This window comes from Antedon mediterranea, chromosome 3 (genome assembly GCF_964355755.1).
Source record: "Antedon mediterranea chromosome 3, ecAntMedi1.1, whole genome shotgun sequence".
Lineage (NCBI taxonomy): Eukaryota > Metazoa > Echinodermata > Crinoidea > Comatulida > Antedonidae > Antedon > Antedon mediterranea.
Window position 1 is genome coordinate 19,336,670 of NC_092672.1, and position 15,740 is coordinate 19,352,409.

The window sequence follows — 15,740 nt, forward strand, 5'->3', positions numbered from 1 at the left end:
ACGCACGATTCCGGGGTGAGCACAATGAAGCTCCTCCAGAACTGCCCCTCTGAGTTTCGGTGGAATCACTACCCTGTATCCCCACAGCAAACAGTCCTGTTCTACACTCAATTCGTCTCTTCGGTGTAGGAATGGTTTTAGATCGTCGTCGTTTTCTGACTGCCATAAACCTGTCTGTACCATGTATAACACTTTGCTCAATAGCGGGTCTTTCCTGGTATGCTGTTGTACGTTCGTACTCGTGACTGGCAAATTGTCTAATGTATGCCCCGCTATGTTATATACTGCATCGTCTTCCCGTCCTTCGTATGGCATTGGGAGACGTGAGAGTGCGTCGGCAATTACGTTCTGTTTTCCAGGAATGAACTTTAAATCGTATTCGAACGCTGACAGCACGATTGCCCATCGCTGTAATCTCTGTGCGGCCAGTGTCGGAATAGCTGATTTAGGTCCTAGAATGCGTTCAAGTGGCTTATGATCAGTTCTTATCGTGAATTTCCGTCCGTATAAGTATGTTCTAAACCTTTGAAGTCCAAACATGATGCTTAGGGCTTCCTTGTCTAGTTGTGCATAACCCTTTTCGTGTTTATGCAGGCTTCGCGATGCGTACGCGATCGGTGTTTTGATATTGTTCTCGTTTACGTGGCAAATGACTGCGCCAACTCCGTATGGTGATGCGTCCGTGTATAGTTCCAGTGGTTTTAATGGGTCATAATGCGTCAACATCATGTCTTCGCTAATAATTCGCTTTACCGCGTTAAACGCTTTACTACATATACTATATATGTGCGCGTGCATATACTACATTTACTCCATTTGATATTACACTTACATATGCGTATATCACTGTCCAACCTCAAACGGCTACAGAATAAACACTGACTGTATGGAGGACGAATTTTGTAGGCAGTCGGTTGAGGCATAGTTATAAATAGTGTCGCGGGGCGCAGCGCGATGCTACGCACTTCACGCCCAAGGTCGGCCGCGTTTGGCCTAGGCTGGGATGATGGCTTAGTTTATGTGCGAGAGAAGCATTTTTTTGGAGATGAATTGTAATAATTGCCAAATATATTGTCCAAAACTGTCTTTTTAATTTAAAAAAAAAAAAATTAATGGGCAGGGGGATGTTCTTTCCCCTGTTCGGACCCTCTCTTTCTATTTTGTGTGCTTCAGGCCTACAAAGTTATTTCATTGCAAGGGGAATTTTACTACGATCTGCCACAACTGTAGTATACTGTACAAACATTACTAGATACAAAAACAATTGTTACATTTTTTTAATTTCAAAAAAGTAAAAGTATTAAATATTAATTTTAAAAATTCATAATCATAATTTGTTCTTTTCAACCCACTTTTATTAGCTCAACTTTCAATATTACAGACAGGATTAAAATGCAATAAAAATACTGAAAAATCTCACTTTATACAATATTAATAAATAATGATGGAATAATTAAATACACTCAATAAATAAATTACGAATGTATGGTTTTAGCCTTCTTAAATACAAGGAAAATTCTATTATTTTGATTTCTTGTATTACAAAAGAAGCCAATAGGCCTAAACAACAGTACTGATAATAACTGAATTCTGGTTATTTCCTTTCACTTAAAAGTATGAGGTGTGTGAAAATAGTGATTTTATTTGTAATCCCATAGGATACTGCTCCTTTTCAAGAATCAAAAATATAAACTATTATTACTATTGAAATATAATTGTCCATCAGTTCTGGCCTTTGTATTTAATTCTTGTGTAAAATACCACTTTGCACTCAATCATCTATCTTCTCAATTTTACAGTATGATGACAGACTTATATCTTTCTGAAATAGGGAAAAATATATCATTAAATTATTAGGTCACTTTTCGAACTGTTACATAATCATTTGATTACTTATTATAGTATTTTAAAATACTATACATTTTTAAATTCAAAACAAAAGTCAATATACTATTTATTAATAATTGTAAGTATTCAAAAATGTTTACATTAATTAACTAAATATTTTTCAAATAAAGATGAAGAACAAAATAAATATGAGGATCAAATTTATAATTTAAATTTATTAAATAAAAAAAACAAACAATTCATTCATTCATAATAACATTTATTTCTTATCATTTCAAAGTAAACAAAATAACAATTTAAATATACATAATTAAGAGGCAACACCCAGAAAGTAATAACATTTGGAGGTTTCCCTCCAAAAAAACTTGTGACGGGTAGCCAGTTAAGAAATTGTAATCATATTGGAGTTTAAACAAACAGAAACAAGACAAACAAACATGTAAAGCAAGACAACGACAAATTAACAACAATAACAACATCCTCACGATTTTTGATTTCATTACATTTAATTATTTCTGTTAATGTTATTATTATTATTAATAAAACGCTATATTGTCTTGTACATTTTTATTAAAAATTCCTAATTCCCGAACAGCTTCAGTTTTTTTCTTAATCTTCCATCCATCCAAGCCTTGTTTGATCCATCTATCATCAAGACGCCAATCAATATCATTCATCCTCCCAGACTTTTTTTTATTAATCATACTAACTAAACTAGGCCTAGTATTCGGCATTAAATATGCCCAGGCCTACTACTACTAGTACTAGGCCCTAGATCGGATTGCGCAGAAACGCCTGCCTGAACTAAATTTAAACAACAATTTAATAATTTTGTTAATGTTTACTAACAAAAAAATATATATTCTAAAAACTTACCACTACAATTTACCCAATACAACAACTCCCTGCCCAATACAACACGAGAAAACTTCCCGAACAAACAATAACACGTCACACGTGGATGTGGTTCAATGGTTTATTATACACTTCCGGGGTATGTGATCGCGTAACTTGCTTGCCGGAATGGCTGCCCATGGAATTTCACTCATGCGCAGTGTATAAGAGATAGGAGTTCCCTATCTTGCGCCACTTCGTGGCGCTATAGTATCTTTGGTGTAGAGTGCCGGAAAATTAAGCTTATAGTTCGTGTAATTTATCGTAGAATATCTTATTTTAAACATCAATTTAACAAGAATTTATCAAGCAGAAAAGCAAGTATACAATGTTCGTTAAATAGAAATGTACCAAAGAAATTTAATAAGCTTGTTTATGGCAGCCGATACCAAATAGTGGTTTTCCGTTTTGGCGACTTGTGAATGTAGCGTCGTGTGTGAAGCGATCTTCGACCGCGATGGAGTGTAAACAAAACAGGACGGCTAGGCCTCATATGGCCTAGCGTATATTAGCCTAGCTTGGTTATGATCAAAGGTAGGTGTATTCGGTGTATGGACGTCGCCAAATACAAAATAAGGCTGGTTTCCTGTCGACGTAAGAACATCACTTTTGTTGCGACTACGTCGATTTGTCGTAAGAAATGCGGATTTTACAGGAAACCGATTACGATCGAAAATTTACAAAATCGACGCAACGTAAGAAAAATGGTAACGACAAACGATTTTACAGGAAACCGATGACCTAACAATTGTTGCGTTACGACGTTTTCTCCCGATTTTACAGGAAACCGGGATTTTTGATCTTACGCTTGAATGAACGCCCTTGTGTCACGTTTCTTACGTCTCTTACGAAAGTTGACTTGAAGTCAACTTTCGCAAGAGACGTAAGCGCAATCGAACAAGCAACCAATGAGCGACAAGAGTTATGACGTAATGTGTATGTCCTTATAGTGAAATAAAGCCGGACAATAACATTTGTATGTATTTTACTACTATAATTTTAGCCCACTTTACGATGTTGTACATACTTTACAAATGCACAGTAGTGTCAATAATAGGCCTAATAATGTTCTAATCAGGGAGTTTACAACTCATATCAAAATCTAATACTCTTATTTATGGACGTGCAATAAACAATCAGCATCGGTAGAAACGTCACGAAAATGAACATTTGCAACAAGATAAGATATAGAAAGCCCCTTTGTAAACAATATAATATTATGTAACTTTCAAAAAAAATTGTTTGCTTGATTTTGTATAATTTATATTGTTTTGTTAAATTTATTCTTATTATAGGCCTGTAAATAATGGGTATCTTACTGCGGTAGTACTATCTCATGCTCGATTAGAGTATGCCTGGGCCCATAGGCCAAGGCCTAGCCTAGGGCCTAGGTAGGTCTAATAATAATAGGAATCCCGAAATGATTTGCCTTTTTTTAATTTTGAAAACTGTTTAAGGCTAGGCCTAAAGGGCCAGGATAATTCATTCATATTTTGATTCATACAATAATACTTAGGCCTACTAGCCTAGGCTCCTATAGGCTAGTTTGATTAGATTTTGGTCAAATCAATTCCTATTAGTACAGTATTAATTAAGTATTATTACTAATACTATACTAGGGCCTAGCCTATCTACTAAAAATGATATGTTGGTGTGCTGCACTGACACTGATGCTGAGTTGCACTGACACTGATGCTGAGTAGCTACAGGTACAATAACATCATTCAACATTTCGCGCGAAAAATGATAAAACCCGCTCTAAAAAGAAACACCAATCAGAGATGTTGTTTCAAATACGTCATAAATCTGACCGACGTAAGAAAAAAATTTCAACTTTCGTAACAACACTAAAATCGACGTAAGCATACGACGTGTGTTTCACAGCTAAAATTTCAACTTTCGGGAGCAGCATAACTACAGATGTTTTTCTGCGGCCCGACACGATCTTGACTAACGTCAACGACGTCAATTTTTTCTCAAATTTCGTAAGAGACGTCTCTTACGAAAGTTGAGAAAAAATTGACGTCGTTGACGTTAGTCAAGATCGATCGTGTCGGGCCGCAGAAAAACATCTGTAGTTATGCTGCTCCCGAAAGTTGAAATTTTAGCTGTGAAACACACGTCGTATGCTTACGTCGATTTTAGTGTTGTTACGAAAGTTGAAATTTTTTTCTTACGTCGGTCAGATTTATGACGTATTTGAAACAACATCTCTGATTGGTGTTTCTTTTTAGAGCGGGTTTTATCATTTTTCGCGCGAAATGTTGAATGATGTTATTGTATTTGTACCTGTAGCTACTCAGCATCAGTGTCAGTGCAACTCAGCATCAGTGTCAGTGCAGCACACCAACATATTATTTTTAGTAGATAGGCTAGGCCCTAGTAGGCCTATTAGTAATAATACTTAATTAATAATGTACTAATAGGAATTGATTTGACCAAAATCTAATCAAACTAGCCTATAAGGAGCCTAGGCTAGTAGGCCTATGTATTATTGTATGAATCAAAATATGAATGAATTTTCCTGGCCCTTTAGGCCTAGCCTTAAATAGTTTTCAAAATTAAAAAAAAGGCAAATCATTTCGGGATTCCTATTATTATTAGACCTACCTAGGCCCTAGGCTAGGCCTTGGCCTATGGGCCCAGGCATACTCTAATCGAGCATGAGATAGTACTACCGCAGTAAGATATCCATTATTTACAGGCCTATAATAAGAATAAATTTAACAAAACAATATAAATTATACAAAATCAAGCAAACAATTTTTTTTTAAAGTTACATAATAATATTATATTGCTTACAAAGGGGCTTCCTATATCTTATCTTGTTGCAAATGTTCATTTTCGTGACGTTTCTACCGATGCTGATTGTTTATTGCACGTCCATAAATAAGAGTATTAGATTTTGATATGAGTTGTAAACTCCCTGATTAGAACATTATTAGGCCTATATTGAAACTACTGTGCATTTGTAAAGTATGTGCAACATCTTAAAGTGGGCTAAAATTTTAGTACTGTAGTAAATACATACAAATGTTATTGTCCGGCTTTATTTCACTATAAGGATATACACATTACGTCATAAGTCTTGTCGCTCATTGGTTGCTTGTTACGATTGCGCTTACGTCTCTTGCGAAAGTTGACTTCAACGTGACGCAAGGGCGGTCATTCAAGCGTAAGATAAAAAATCCCGGTTTCCTGTAAAATCGGAAGAAAACGTCGTAACGCAACAATTGTTAGGTCATCGGTTTCCTGTAAAATCGTTTGTCGTTACCATTTTTCTTACGTTGCGTCAATTTTGTAAATTTTCGATCGTAATCGGTTTCCTGTAAAATCGCATTTCTTACGACAAATCGACGTAGTCGCAACAAAAGTGATGTTCTTACGTCGACAGGAAACCAGCCTTAAGTGTAAAAGGAGCAAGATGATAAAAGCCACGTGGTGAGCTTGGTCGCGTTCCACTAAGCAGGTCGGCATCCTTTGTGATCGTCACTCCCGTATTGTAGAGTAGCGGTACCTCCGTCGATCAGTAGAGTTGATGAAGCCACATGGTCAGTGCTACTATACTACGCGCCCCTTTATTAAGTACAATAAAAACAAAGGCTAGGACTCAGGGGCGGTCGCAGGACTATTTTAAGAGAGTTGCCCAAAGAGTCTATAAGGCTGTGTAGACACTGAGTATTTGAGCCACAGGCGAAGCAAATTGTTAAAAGACACCCCCTAGATGACCGCAAATGGTACTCTCGCACGTAAAATTCATGATAAATTGCACCTCTAGTTCGCCGGAAATGTCACTTATAGCGCTAGCAAACAGAGGATTGTAGCCTATAACATACGCGACTAACAATATAGGATAACGTCACGGGGAAGTCCCCGTAAATTAGTAAATTACCAATGGTTTATTCAAATTCAACACTGTAACTAATCCCTCGCTATTCAATTAAAATTGTATTATTACTACTATATTGTTGAAAATGGATTGCGTGATATGAAAATGAATTGATAGTAAAACGTAACAAAGATACGTTCTTGTCTGGTTATTAGGTATTCATGCTCTGATGAAGCGGAGGATTAATTTTGTAGAGTTCCATTTAAAATAGATTTTGTTACAAAGAAATATTTTGGTTGTGGAGGTCGTTAAATTCGTTGGCGCCAGCATTACTTCTTTTACCAATTTTAACAATTAAGCTAACAACAAAACTCTGTAACTACTTTAAGCCTATCAAGATCCGGTTCTTGCAAAGAACTATACATTCATTTCAATATTTCAATATTCATTTCGTAGCAACAACTGCGCACCTCTCTTTGAGGTCAACTTTAATATCACGATCACATGCCGCTATTGACTTTGGCCGTGACGTTACAAAAGCTGTTCCTCAGTTAGTGCAGGTCTTTCTGTACTGTAGACAATAGGATATTACTGAAGTCTATATTTATTCACTCAAAATTACACAGATACTATTTTAGAAAAACACACAGGATTCTCGATTTAAATGTATATATTACCAATACCTTACCTGTTATAGACCTTTTGAAGAAATTGTATTATTTGGTGCCAATCATTGAGTTAATTAAAACACACACACTTACAAACACTATCACAATCCAGGCACAATACCAAAACAAGAGACACTTTTTTTTGACACAAGAATCATAAAGATGAACGCACTATAACAACAACATGTTATAGACAGGCTACTATAAAATAGTTTCAAACAATCATATGACAAACACATTAACACATCCAAGAGAGAGGGCAGTCAATACGAGTACTAACTCACTTGCCTCCTGATTTACGTAAAGGTAAGAAATTACAAAACACGGTACTACCTATAAAACATTTTTCATATATACAGCAACACAATAGCGATAAGACGGAAGTTGCCTTAATTAAGCCTGTTTCCTGTCGACGTTATTATTCGACGCTATCGTCCGTCGTCGTTGATCGTTAACAGTTCAACGACGATCGTTTGAAAACGATCAAGTTGAAATGATAACGATACCGAGTACCTTTTTCTGTAAATCGTTAACATTTCAATGTTTACGTAGAAGATCGTCGATTATTGTTAACGATAGCGTCGAAAAACGTCGACAGGAAAACAGGCTTTAAGATACCGGAATTACTTGTATGCAATTGACACGCAGTAATTTGAAGGCAATTCCGTTTGAATCGTGTTTGTAGTTTGTTGACGCGCGCGTGTTGTGTTTAAAATGTTACTTGTAATACTAATTGCAGATTCATTTGGACCTTCCCATAATGCATTAGTGCGTGGAGTTTCATTCATCATTATATCATACTGTAGTGCTATACAGTAGTCTTTTTTTTTGTTATCACGTGACATACAATTTCCAGAATTCATTTTCATTTATCCACTATATAAACTGTACAACCACGGACACTCCAGAAAAGAAAATATGATCGAAATTTGCAGAAAGAAGCAATATTATAAAACACTATTTCAAAGTTCGGAACGTTCGTAATTTTTACGGAAATTCGCCCAACTATTACGGACGTAGAGAAATGAAGACACATAGGGGCTAGGGTACTACGAATGATGGGGAATCCCCGGCAAAATGTAATGATTATGGCTAAATCAACGACCCGTGTGACGGGGGTTTACCACGATCACAGTGTGTAGTGGCACTTCTCACGCACACAAGCAATCCAAACAGACGGTCAACAAACACAACAAAAACGTTAGTTTTCCAACCCTGAACTTCTATAACGTTAATGATTAATATAAATATATGATGAAATGGGATCTAAATTTTAATTTAGTGGCAGAAAAAAATATTTAATATGAAATTAAAGGTGTTGCCCGGGCAACTGGGGCAACACCCCTGCGTCCGCCCCTACTGTATAGTCAAGTGCCTATGAAAATTATCCCGTTAGGCCTACATTTTATTAAAACGTATTACTATTAAAATATTAACAATGCTGCAGCATTTCATGACCCTTGTTGTTTTATTTGCTTTCCCGTCGATGATTCTCATAAACAAATCGCGATGACAAAAGAGGTGTTTTGTTTTTTTCAAATCACTAAATATAATGTAATGATGATCGAGCCGGACCGCTAATTTTTAAACCACCAGGTCGTTGAATATGCCGTGATTTTAATTGTCAAAAACATGATGTCAGTCGATGGCTCGGAGTTTCGATAAATCTCGCGTCGCATGTGTTGCGTGGTGGTGGAAAACACTATCAGCAAGTTTGCTTCATTAATATGAGACTCTGTGAAGACCCGCTTTAACGTGACGTCATTTTACTTTAAGGCTGGTTTCCTGTCGACGTAAGAAGTCGAATTTTGCAACGATTCTTGCGTTTCATACGTTTCTTACGTCTCTTACGAAAGTTGAGAAAAAATTGACGTCGTTGACGTTAGTCAAGATCGTGTCGGGCCGCAGAGAAACATCTGTAGTTATGCTGCTCCCGAAAGTTGAAATTTTGGCTGTGAAACACACGTCGTATGCTTACGTCGATTTTAGTGTTGTTACGAAAGTTGAAATTTTTTTCTTACGTCGGTCGGATTTATGACGTATTTGAAACAACATCTCTGATTGGTGTTTCTTTTTAGAGCGGGTTTTATCATTTTTCGCGCAAAATGTTGAATGTTGTTATTGTATAGCCTACCTGTCAGTGCAGCACACCAACATGTTATTTTAAGTAGATAAGCTAGGCCCTAGTATTAGTAAAATACTTAATGAATACTGTACGGTACCGTACTAATAGGAATTGATTTGACCAAATAATCAAACTAGCCTAGGCTAGTAGGCCTATGTATTATTTGTATGAATCAAAATATGAATTCATTATCCTGGCCCTCTAGGCCTAGCCTTAAATAGTTTTCAAAATTAAAAAAAGGCAAATCATTTCGAGATTCCTATTATTATTAGACCTACCCTAGACTAGGCATTGGCCTATTGGCCTATAAGCATATCTAATCGAGCATGAGATAGTACTACCGCAGTAAGATACCCATTATTTACAGGCCTATAATCTATATATAAATTTACGTAAGGGCAAAATTCGGTAAATCGCGCTTTACTTCTAGAATTTTTACTCGATGGTATATAAAGTTGGTTCGTACTTTCGGTACTGATTTTAACCACCTGATGTAACCCTGTTTACTAATTAAATTAAGTTAGATAATTAGTTATTGACGATTAAAACGAATTTAGGTTCAACGATTTGCCCCAAATAGGGGTGTTTTCCGATCGTGGTATACACTGTCTAATAATGGATGTCCAGCTGGAAAAATACCCGCCACAAAAATGCGAGGAGGCTTCGCATTTTCCTATCTCCTCCTACGATAATTGTTTTTAATAGCTGAAAACCGGTTGAACAGCTAGAGTACAGCATCATAATGTTGAAGACAGGCCGATTTTCTTTAAAAAATACTATTTTGATTTAATATATGATTATACAAATGTATTGATTTGCGATGAATGGAACATCCCAATCTCTCAGTCTGCCAGAGTTTGGTTTAACACAAGTAGGTACATTTATGAGCCCTTGGTTTAACACATACGGTAGGTAAATATATGGGCCCTTTGAGAATAAACTTGAACAATACTGTAAATACCTATTATAATTACCTATTTTTGGTCCTCATTTGAATCGAACATTTCTTACTGTGAATGTTCGTACTGTTAGATGTAATATAAAAATATATACAAATAAACTTATTACTGAGATTGTGGATAGGCTCTACTGTTAGATATATAAACACATTATTATATACAAATAAACTATACTGACAGTTCCTTCTCAACGTTTGTATTAATTAATAATTACCAAAAATATAAACGTCGTAGTGGTGTATCGTGACTATATTTCAATCGATTATGACAGTGACAATTTTAACAAAGTATTAAATCGCAAATGTTTTACTGTATATATTTAGAGGTATATTATTTATAGGCCTATAAAACATGAAAAAAATATTTCGTTACTGAGTGCATAAAGAATATATTTAAAAATTGTTCCTCTTTGCACCTATCCGCTTTCCCATCCCTCAACCCTAAAACTCCCTAATTAGAACATGATTAGGCTAAAATTATAGTAGTAAATACATACAAATGTTATTGTCCGGCTTTATTTCACTATAAGGACATACACATTACGTCATAACTCTTGTCGCTCATTGGTTGCTTGTTACGATTACGCTTACGTCTCTTGCGAAAGTTGACTTCAAGTCAACTTTCGTAAGAGACGTAAGAAACGTGACGCAAGGGCGTTCATTCAAGCGTAAGATAAAAAATCCCGGTTTCCTGTAAAATCGGAAGAAAACGTCGTAACGCAACAATTGTTAGGTCATCGGTTTCCTGTAAAATCGTTTGTCGTTACCATTTTTCTTACGTTGCGTCGATTTTATAAATTTTCGATCGTAATCGGTTTCCTGTAAAATCCGCATTTCTTACGACAAATCGACGTAGTCGCAACAAAAGTGATGTTCTTACGTCGACAGGAAACCAGCCTTTAGCTGCATGCGATCGAAGAAGTAGTCGTCACCGCGATCAATCCGGCGCGCGTGTAAGAAAATAATACAGGCGGCCTAGGCTAGGACAAGTTTATAAAAGCTGAAAAACATCGTCGCGTTGTAAAAATGTAGATGTAAAGTACAGGCAAGTTGTTAGCTTGCTTTTGGTAGGCCTACTCTAGGTAAAGGCTGGTTTCCTGTCGACGTAAGAAGTCGAATTTTGCAACGATTCTTGCGTTTCATACGTTTCTTACGTCTCTTACGAAAGTTGAGAAAAAATTGACGTCGTTGACGTTAGTCAAGATCGTGTCGGGCCACAGAGAAACATCTGTAGTTATGCTGCTCCCGAAAGTTGAAATTTTGGCTGTGAAACACACGTCGTATGCTTACGTCGATTTTAGTGTTGTTACGAAAGTTGAAATTTTTTTCTTACGTCGGTCGGATTTATGACGTATTTGAAACAACATCTATGATTGGTGTTTCTTTTTAGAGCGGGTTTTATCATTTTTCGCGCGAAATGTTGAATGTTGTTATTGTACCTGTAGCTACTCAGTGTCAGTGCAGCACACCAACATATTATTTTTAGTAGATAGGCTAGGCCCTAGTATTAGTGATAATACTTAATTAATACTGTACTAATAGGAATGGATTTGACCAAAATATAATCAAACTAGCCAAGGAGCCAGGCTAATAGGCTAGGCCTATGCACTATTGTATGAACCAAAATATGAATTAATTATTTTGGCCTTAGTAAGCCTAGCCTTAAATAGTTTTCAAAATTAAAAAACGGCAAATCATTTCGGGATTCCTATTATTATTAGACCTACCTATGGGCCCAGGCATACCAAAATATAATTTATATTGACAAAACAATATAAATTATACAAAATCAAGCAAACATTTCTATATCTTATATATATATCTTATCTTGTTGCAAATGTTCATTTTCGCGACGTTTCTACCGACAAATAGAACAGAAGAATGTCGAATGTTTCAATGCGGATTGTTTATTGCACGTCCATAAATAAGAGTATTATATTTTGATATGAGTTGTAAACTCCCTGATTAGAACAATATTATATTGAAACTACTGTGCATTTGTAAAGTATGTACATTGTACAACATCGTAAAGTGGGCTAAAATTGTGGTAGTACGGTAAATACATACAAATGTTATTGTCCGGCTATATTTCACTGTAAGGTCATACACATTACGTCATAACTCTTGTCGCTCATTGGTTGCTTGTTACGATTGCGCTTACGTCTCTTGCGAAAGTTGACTTCAAGTCAACTTTCGTAAGAGACGTAAGAAACGTGACGCAAGGGCGTTCATTCAAGCGTAAGATAAAAAATCCCGGTTTCCTGTAAAATCGGAAGAAAACGTCGTAACGCAACAATTGTTAGGTCATCGGTTTCCTGTAAAATCGTTTGTCGTTACCATTTTTCTTACGTTACGTCGATTTTATAAATTTTCGATCGTAATCGGTTTCCTGTAAAATCCGCATTTCTTACGACAAATCGACGTAGTCGCAACAAAAGTGATGTTCTTACGTCGACAGGAAACCAGCCTTAAGTATCAGCTGCATGTGCCACATGTCGTGATTTGCGAGCTTTAGAGTGTTTGGTAAATGACATTATGAAATGTTTGTCAATCGTTTTAAACGACTTACAATGCGCTAGAACGCCAAAATTTCCAGGGGAGGGGCCCTCGGCCCCTGGACCCCCACCGGGGTCCCTTGGCGGCCCCCTCGCCCCCAGCCAATGTTTGCTCGCTTCGCTCGCAAAGCTACGCCACCCCTATTTCAATATCCTGGATCCGCCCCTGGTATTGTTAGGATGTTAAATGTATCTGACGCAGTTGAACTTTGATGTGCTTGTCATGAACACATTGGTGCATCTATCTGGGATGTATTGTTAGGATGTTAAATGTATCTGACGCAGTTGAACTTTGATGTGCTTTGTCATGAACACATTGGTGCATCTATCGGGGATGTATTGTTAGGATGTTAAATGTATCTGACGCAGTTGAACTTTGATGTGCTTGTCATGAACACATTGGTGCATCTATCTGGGATGTATTGTTAGGATGTTAAATGTATCTGACGCAGTTGAACTTTGATGTGCTTGTCATGAACACATTGGTGCATCTATCTGGGATGTATTGTTAGGATGTTAAATGTATCTGACGCAGTTGAACTTTGATGTGCTTGTCATGAACACATTGGTGCACCTATTGTCCACTATATTGCATACCATCATTAAAGGACGTGCCATGAAGTCATATGATCCCTCTTATTGTCCGAATGTGGTTAAACAACTTTTATATTTTTTCTAAACATTTAATAACATATTTTATGGTTACTGTATCTCGAAATATTATAAAAATAAATTATTACTACAACACCCTATTATATGCAATTGCTATGATTAAAAAAATTCATGCAATCTCATATAGTATCAAATAAAACTTATTTATGATAGAAATTTCATGATAGAATGGGCCTTTGATAATCTTTTTGAAATTGGTCTATATAAATGTTTGGTTATTATTATTATTGTAGAATTTACAAAAGCAACAAACAATGAACGTTTAGCTTTTTTTTAAATTTGCGAATTTTTGAACTTGCTGTATTAATTGATTATATCAAGCAAAGTACAGAATATAACTGTTTATAATATACTTAAAGATGTATTGTCCTTGAAACACAAAAAAATGAAGGTCAAAATATTCTAAATTTAAAGTGGCCATATCAAAGTAATATTAAAGTTATTCACTTTAAGTCAAAAATTTTAGCCAAAAACAACAAGTTTACGTAATTAACAGGTAAATTAGTTTGATTACATTTCATCTGGAAAATCGTCACGAGCGAAAGTAAACAAAGATTTCAAACCATTAGTACGCATTATGCATATGCTAAATTAGGATTGTTTACAACTCGTCAAGGTTAAGAAGGTATTTTCACACAGATCGCGAGGAAGTTTTATGATTATGCATACAGAGTAGCCAAACAAGCGCGTTTCATTATGGGATATGTTTTGATTGAAAACTTTGACTGAATGTTAATTTTTTTTTTTCACAAAATTGTTGGTGATATTTAATAACTATTATGATACTTCAAAATGACACACCTTTTTTCGAAATCTTTTATTTTTTATTTTTTTAGAATTAGTCAAAGGGACAATACATCTTTAATAAGATAATAAATTACTAACTTCTATCATAATTAATTATGGAAAACTACAGAAGTATTGTAAATTAGAAATGTAAAAGTATGAATATATTCACTGTGATGTAACACATACACATCTATCAGACACACACTGCAGAATAAGAGTAATTTTCAGAATAATCATAATAATTAATAGGTCTAGACATGGAGCTATAGAAGGGAGGCCATTGCCCCTGTATCCCTCTCCTCTATTGATCTAGCATTTGCCTGCATCATAGGTTTTTAAGATTGATATTATGTCTATTAGGGCCCTGTTCAGACCCATGGCGTTAGACCGTTTTAGCGTACGACGCTAAAAGAATGTGTGTCTGAAAAGTTGGGGATTAGCGTACAACGCGTCGTACAACGGTTGTAGCGTTGTAGTGGAAAACGGTTGATAGTACCGTTTTAGCGTACGACGCTACTGTAAGTCAACGTTGTATCCAATCAGAACGTTTCCTGTTATGACGCGAAACAAGGTTTGACCTAGGCTGACATCTTGTATCGTCACTGTGTGTAATGGATTTCAATAACAAAAAGGCCAGAATAAATAAAGCCTAACTACACTACAAATACAACTGTTACAAAGGCTACAAACTATTATCAACTGATTACCATTATATTTTCTAACAAATGACATAAATACATGCACCTTGTATTTAAACATAGGGACTACGATCCCATCCGCTTTTAGGCCTAGCTAGGCCTAGAGCCATTCACGCATTTCATTCAAACTAAAAACTAGCGTGGGACATCAAGTCACTCATTCATACAAGGCAGACTAGACTGGACAAGTTTAATGCTGAAACCCCCTAACTCCTAAAAAAGATCAGTAAACAAACAAGGGGAGCTGTGTCCCTTTTATTAGCAAGTTAAGGGTTATTTTCAACCGACTGGACCAAAGAATATATATCTTTGACTGGACTGGATAGACTAATCACAATCATTTTTTTCTTCATCATTATTACGAGGCCTGCTTTATTTTCGTAACACAAGAGCCTGGGGAAAATGTTTTTTACTACAAAATAAAAACAATAGAAACAGAAATTCGGCTTTACTATATTTTTCTTAAATAAATGCTGAGGTATGTTTTATTTATGGCAAATTTTGTCATAATTGTAGGGCTGAGATCTAGGCCTATATACAGTGGAAATAATGATGAAAACACGTGGGTAAGAGCACATGAATATGCAACTAGAAACAACCTGGATGACGTACTTCCGTTGTAACAATAATCGTATGCTATGGGTCTGAACACCTCGTTTTTTTCTCTGCGGTTTGTAACGTGACCTTGATAGTAACGTTGTACG